Source organism: Mus caroli, chromosome 14 (genome assembly GCF_900094665.2).
Source record: "Mus caroli chromosome 14, CAROLI_EIJ_v1.1, whole genome shotgun sequence".
NCBI classification, from domain to species: domain Eukaryota; kingdom Metazoa; phylum Chordata; class Mammalia; order Rodentia; family Muridae; genus Mus; species Mus caroli.
This window is the reverse complement of record NC_034583.1, coordinates 11,586,245-11,593,618: the sequence shown is the minus strand read 5'-3', so window position 1 is coordinate 11,593,618 and position 7,374 is coordinate 11,586,245. Positions and strand designations below refer to the sequence as shown.

General features: G+C 43.1%; 1 protein-coding gene and 1 non-coding gene across 12 annotated transcripts in view; one reads left to right on the top strand and one right to left on the bottom strand.

Annotated features, from left to right (window-relative positions):
* Ube2e2 (ubiquitin conjugating enzyme E2 E2) overlaps positions 1-7,374 on the top strand; it is a 300,978-nt gene that overhangs the window by 72,925 nt on the left and 220,679 nt on the right. The window lies entirely within an intron of this gene.
* On the bottom strand, positions 4,842-4,976 carry LOC115029304. Its single transcript, XR_003834878.1, has one exon. It is a non-coding gene; the product is annotated as a small nucleolar RNA SNORA17 (small nucleolar RNA).

Genomic DNA, 7,374 nt, shown 5'->3' with positions numbered 1-7,374 from the left:
ATAAAATACAAAAATGATAAAGAAAATTTACTTCACAATCTTCCTGCACGTATTCTTTCTTCTCTCCTGGTCTCTGTGAAATATAGCTTTAGTTTTGTTTTTTTTTTTTAGTTTTTTTTGTTTTGTTTTGTTTTGGTTTTTTTGTTTTGTTTTGTTTGATTTTTTGTTTCTTCCCCCATTTTTATTGGATATTTTCTTTATTTACATTTTAAATGGTTTCCCATTTCCAGGTCTCCCCTTTGGAAGACCCCTATCTAGTTTTGTTTTATTAAATGTCAATTTAAATATATATATATATATATATATATATATATATATATTTTTTTTTTTTTTAAAGAAGACCTGGTTCTTACTCTGAAGGTGTTTCTGGTCTAGTGTAAAGACAAAGGAAAACATTACCCAACATGAGAGACACTGCAATGTGTCCTGGGGAGACTCTTGATTACAGTATATTTTAGACATGTGTCTGGTGGGATGGATGCTGGTAAGTGTTCTAGTTATCTTCATTTTAAAAGGCTATTCGTAACAAGATACACGTGGTTGTGTATTTTATTTGTTGGTGGTGACAGGGCCTTGTTATGTGGCACACGCTGGCCTTGAACTTGTTACCCTCTTTCCTCAGCCTTCATGTGCTGGGACTGTGAGTATGCATGCCAAATCTAGTTATAGTGTTATTAGTCTCATGGTGTTTTTTTTTTTTTTTTTTGCTTTATCAACTCATCTTCCAGCATGTGTATTACTCCTCACTCCCACATAGACTCACGTCTCCATACTACTGTGTGGTTCCGTTTGTCCCCTCAGAGGTTGCTAGAAATACATCTGGTCTTACTTGAGTTCATCCCAGACCCTTACCCTGCCTGTATGTTTAAAGTTATTTTTCTTCTTTTCTCCTTTTCAGATTTATTTGTTATTTTATAATATGGGTGCTTTGCCCACATATGTGCACCATATGTGCTCTTGGTGCTCACAGAGGTCAGAAGAGGGAGTTAGATCCCTGAAACTGGAGTTTTAGATGGTTGTGAGCCACTATGTGTGTACTGGGAACTGAACCCAGGTCCTTTCTCCAGCATACCACTTTCTGCATGTTTTAATGAAATAGTAGGCACTTCCCTTACATACAAATAGAAACATGCTTATTTGAGTACTGTGAATGACATAGCGGTCAGCTCAGCCACCCACTTCTCACTCCTGGCCTTGGTGTTTTTATGATCCTGCATCTTTCTATGCATAGATTGGGTTTGTGGGAGAAACTGTCCTTTCTCTCATTGGCTTTTCTGTGAGGTATGCAGCTTTCAGATAAGTCAGGGAGTTATGAAAGGGGTGGAGAGATGGCATTTGTGACACAAACTCTAAAGCTGCACCTTTTTAGTTCCCAACCTTCCTAATGCTGTGACCCTTTAATACATCTCTTCATGCTGTGGTGGACCTCAACTATAAAATTACTTTCATTGCTGCTTCACAACTGTAATTTTGATACTGTTATGAATCATAATGTAAATAATTTTGGCCATAGAGGTTTGCAAAGGGTTTAGTGATCCCCATGTTGAGAACTGCTGCCTACAGTCTGTCTGGGGAATGTTCCCCTTGTTAGCACTTTCCCAGCAGAGTGGAGCACTCCTGGTTGTCTCTGTAACTCGGGGACAGTAAAAAGGCATCGACCTTTTTTCTGTGTTGTCTGTTTCCCTGTGCAAAGGCCTGTGGCAAAAGCATCTCTGTCTGTAAAGTGGGGAAAGGAACATCTGTTCAAACCTTGATGCTTTAATGAAATTCATTGAGTCTGAAACAAATTGTCAGTACATAGACAGGCGAGAAGGCAAACACATGTATTAATTTCAAGCTTATGGTAATTGACAAATCATGACACTCAAATACATGCCAGGTAAATAGTTGAAGCTTACAGTCTTCCTTCATAGGAGAGAAGAAATGGGGCATATAGGCAATATGAAAATCAGGTAAATGATCTCTTATAGAGAGAGAGCCAATGGGATGAAAGTGCTGGGCCATTCTGTCGGGGCTGGCTATGGTGTCTGTTCTGCTCCTTGACCTTCTGGAGGATCAGGCTGCTATCTACAGAGGGTAACCCTACAGAAACCCTCTTCTGGCAATTCAGAGGCAAAGGAACTAGGGATGGGGAGATGGGGAAAGCACCCATCATAGCAAAGCATTATACTTTGGGTTGCTGTTCCCAATCCCTAACATTGCTTAAAGAAGACTGCTTTTATGTTCTGAGTTTCATCTGCCTATTTTCTTTTTCTTTTTTCCTTTCCTTTCCTTTCCTTTCCTTTCCTTTCCTTTCCTTTCCTTTCTTTCTCTTTCTTTCTTTTTTAATTTTGGACTTGTGGTTCATGTGAAATCATGCATACTCGCTACGTACTGAGTAATTCCTCTATAATCAGAATTGCTTTTCATCTTTTTCATTTTTAAATTTGGCAAAAATAGTGGCTGGAGAGATGGTTCATCAATTAAGAGCACTTGTTGCTCTTTCTGAGTATCCAGGTTAGATTCCCAGCATTCACACGTGACTGTCTTTAACTCCAGTTCCAAGTGATCAAAACACTCTTCCACATTCAAAATATAAAATTGAAAACATTTTGAGAAAATCAGTAGTTTGTATACAAAGTTAAACTATAAAGGCTGGTGGTCATCTCACCTTTCTTAGTTCTCTGCTAGTATAAATTCAGTAGTCAAAAGTTCAAGGAATCTCTGTTACTTGGTTGACTGCTTATGTTATTTTTTAAAAAGTATTTATTGGTTCTTTGTGAATTTTACATCGTGTACCCCATCTCCACCTACATTCATACCCACCCTCCACCCTTGCATCCTACCCGCTAACAAAATATCTTGTGAAATCTGTAATGTGTTACACTGTGTCCATAGTGTACCCTTTTGTCTAAAATTCTTTGTTGGCAGATGTTCATTGCAATGACTTGTTGGTCTAGTACAAGGCCTCTGGCTTCTGCTACTCTATTAATACTGGAACTTCAGTGGGGCTGCTCTTGGCTGTCCTGTTGTTGCCCTGTTTTGTGGTGTAGTTTTGGGTCTGTGGGATCGGCCCCTTCAAGCTTTCCAGCAGTTCATTGATGGGGTAAATGTTAGGGTAGGCCCATTCAAAGCCCTGGATCTTGGCCTGAGTGGTACCTGAGCTGGTCACCCTGCTGGCTTTCCTGTTCTAACATCCTCAGGGTGGCTCACTAGCAGTCCCCACAACCAGGACTAGCTCTACTCTGCTGCCAAGGTGAGATACAAGGCCTGCTGTACAAAATGTTGTAGCAAGTGAGAGAAATGGCCAGCTCTCTCACTCTCATGACCGGGGCCTAGCTCTCCTGATTGTCATAATTGAAAAGGTATGAGGGTGTCTCGCCCTCATCTGCAAGGCTGCCCAGCAGACAAGAGGCAGGGCTGGCTCTCCTTCACTCACGCCTTTGGAGCCAGCTCACCTGCAACTCCCACATCCAGGGCCAGCTCTGCTGTGCTGCACAGGCAAGGTGCAGGGCCAGCTCTCCCACTCTCACGACCCTAGGACAGGCTCTCCTGGGTGTGTGGGGTATGTGTGTGTGTGTGTGTGGGGGGGAATAGAAGAGGGCATCACTCGCCCACACAAGCTGCCACATGGCAGACAAATTGCAGGGCCTGCTCTCCCATGTTCACACCCTTGAAGCTGGCTTACCTGCACCCTTATCATCAGGGTCAGTTCTATTGTGTTGCCCAGGTGAGGTGTAGGGGTGGCTCTCCTGAGTGTTTTAGCAATTGAGGGGCGGGGACAGCTCTCTAGCTCTCATGACCCCATCTCCTGTCTACCATCAGTGGCGAGGGCAAAAGAGAGGGGAGGGGATTTTTCCCTTGCTGAGGCCAAACCCAGCAGACAAGAGTCAGGGCTGGCTCTTCCAAACTCAAGCCCACAACCCCCACATCCAGGGCCAGGTCTACTGCTGGCTAGGCGAGGTGCAGGTCTAGCTCTACCAAGTGCTGCAGTAGTTGAGGGACCTGGACAGCCTATTGCCTGCCATAGGTGGCAAGGGGTGGGGATAGTGTTAGGGGTAGGGGGCACATCTCTGCCTTGGCTATGCCACTGAACAGCAGAGAAGTGGCAAGGTCAAGTGTTCTAGCTCACATCCTCAGGTCAGCTCGCCTGATCCCCTGATACCAGAGACAGTTCTTATGTGCTGCTCAGTGCTGCAAATAATGAGGGGCAGGGCCAGCTCTCCTGCTCTCTAGGGTTAGGTCTCCCACAAGGCCCAGGTGAGTGGTGGGACCAATTCTGCACAGTCCTCAAATATCAATATGTCCATGGGTAGCAGCCCAGACCAGGAATATCTGTCTAGCCTTTGGTGGTAAGAAACCCCTGTTGCTGCAGAGCTACAGACCCAGACATGGCCCCAGGCGGCAGCACAGGCAATACCCCTAGGTGGCACCACTGGTTATTCACATTAGGCTGTTTCTTGCTACCCTAGAGCCTTCAGTTCTGCCTCTCTTCATTGTGTTCATGTCCTTCTGTTTCTCTTTCTTCTCCATTTCTCCACCACTTACTTGCCTAGGGTTTCTGAGTGTCTGGAGTTGTCTAAGGAGTGCTATGTTTTGCCTGTGCATTATGGTACCAGGCAGGGATCATCTCAGGCTTGGTCTGCCCCCTACCAGACCTGCATGGTGCCACACTGATTTCAGGCTTGGTCCTATCTGGGCCCCTTGGCATAAATCTGGTGGTCTTCTCAGGCTTGCTTCTCGCTTGGGCTCACCTGAATAGCTCCATTCGAGGGTGGTCTGTCATAGGCCCAGGGCCGCAAGCAGGATTCGTCTAGTCTTCGGTTTGCTCCTTGTACTGGCACCAGATGATTGTCTCAGGGAGTGTTATGCTGTTAATCATTCAGATGTTCATAGAGTCAAGACACTGACAGTAGACATAGCCTCTCTCCGCTCTCTGCTATCTACTGATACACATGAGGCACAGCAGCCACAGCAGCCACACCACTAGGAGCAGTGACTCCCTAAGTTCTTACTGACGAAGGCTTTCCTTCATCTCCATGTTTGTCTTATCTATTCAATAATTTCCATTGAGAATATCCTACATGAGACCACTGTTAGAAGACAACTTATAAAGAAAAGATGGATGAAAATGTTATTATTTATAATGCCTTTGTGACTGACCTATAAAATGTGAATATGAATACAACATCAGAGTCTCAGCCTGGCAGAACTGTGGTTGGAATGCCTACAAGGTCAGAACAGCAGCTGTGAATGCAAGCTCAGGCATGGTATTGAGCACGCTGAGGGAGAAACCAAGGACTAAGGAATGATAAGAAAAACTGGAGCCATGAATATGAAGACAGTAACAACTGGCAGGTGTTTTTAATAGGACAGAAAGACAGAGTGTGAGAGAGGATGACTCCTGGAGGTAGAAATGTCTTTTATTACAAACCAAAAAGCATCAGGGCTTCAGGGATGACTCAAAGGTTAGGAGCACTTGTGCTCTTATAGACCTGGGTTCAGTTCACAGCATTCACATGCAACTCACCGCTGCCTATAGCTCCAGTTTCAGGGGATCTTATGTCTTCTTCTGGCCTCCTCAGTACCAGGCATTCACACACACAGGCACGGGAAGTAAATAATTTTTTTAAACCCCATGAATTAGACTGGGAATATAGCTCAGTGGTAGAGCATCTATCTATCTAGCATGTATTAGGCCCTAGAGATAAATTCCCAGTACCATAAAAAGAGATAAAAAGAAAAGAAAGAAAACAAATGGTTTTAATGTAGCTAGGAGTTGAGCGACAGAGAAAACATGGGCACATTTCATTTTTTCATCCACTGATTCTAGAGTGGCCTTCAAGTGCTACTTTAATGCAGCATCAAATATTAGATTATTATGTTATTTATAAAAACCTGTGTTTACTAGTGATCTTATAAAATAAAACCTCACAATAGGAGAAGGTATCTGTCTTAATGTTTCTACTACATGGGACTTTTCTGTGACATGGGACCATTGGCACTTTATCTCTCTCCATAGTGGCCTCTTTTCTTTCCTCTTGTGTTTCTGAGATAGGGCTTGGTGCGTTGCCCAGACAAGCCTCACATTTCCTTATTTTCCTGCCTCCATCTTCCTAATCCCAGTTGGGATTATTTTATACATGAAGGACTCCTTTCCTTTTCTGAATGAACATTGAATGGGGAGGAAGTCACAGTGTCACTTGAGACCACAGTGGTGTGTGGCTTGCAAGTCACCAGGCAGCTCTTCTGTGTTTTCATCTCTGTTCTGTGCCCTGGAGGCTGAACACTTGAACATGTTAGCCACAGCTAAGCTAAACCTCAGGTCCCTGAATTTCTTGAGTTTATTAACCATAAACCCAAAGAGTCACCTAAGACCCCTTTTAGCAAATTAAGCATTGCATTCTCTCTGTATCCAGTGTCTCTAAATCACTTTCTAGCTGGTTATTGTTCCTGGTCATTTTTATAAAATCTTACAATGGGAAAATTAGGTTTCTCCAATGGAGTCTCACTGAGCATATGAATCACACTCCATGGTAGTCCCCATGCCCAACAGTAGATGGCCAATACAAAATGAACTCAATAGTATATTTGAAGACTCTTTAATCTCAGATTGCTTTGCTTGGGCACTTTTTATATTGTCTTTTGTGTAAATATTATAGCTACTGGTTTATGGTTTTTGGGGAGAGGTTTTATGTGTGTGTGTGTATGTGTGTCATATATATATTTTAGCTTGTGGTTTGTGTTTTCTTGGGTGTGTGTGTGTGTGTGCATGTGTGTATGTGCGTATGTTGGTTTTTGTTTGTTTTGTTTGCTTGTTTGTTTGTTTTTTTTAAGAAGGAAAGAAAAGTTTTAAAGTTGGGTGGATGTGAAGGATCTGGGAGGACCTACAGGAGAGGAAAATCAGGATCAGAACATACTGTATGAAAAATTTTCAATTATAAAGATAAAACAAAAAATAAGTTTAGTTAGCTATTAATTACACTGCTGTAATTATAGCCTTTAGGAGGTAAAAGCAGGAGGTTATGAGTTCAAGCCCAGGCCTGGGCTATATAATGAGATCATGTCTCAAAAACAAGATATAACAGGAAAACAAACAAACAAATAAACAAAAATCCCAAAAGGCAAAACATCCCTAAAAGGTTTATGCATCTCCTCGTCAGGGATATAACATGGAGGAATGAGGCCTTCTTGCTGGGAGGCCATGTAGTAGGAGGCCCATGTGTCTGTGTACCTTTTAGTTTTTCTCCCTCTTATCAAGTCACCAGTACTCAGTCACAAGAGCTTTATCCCGAGCTTTTGTCCCCGCCGGCAAGAACACACCCAGGACAACCGGAATCTTCTGCGGCAAAGCTTTATTGCTTACTTCTCAGGAAGATCCCGACCCCAGAAAAT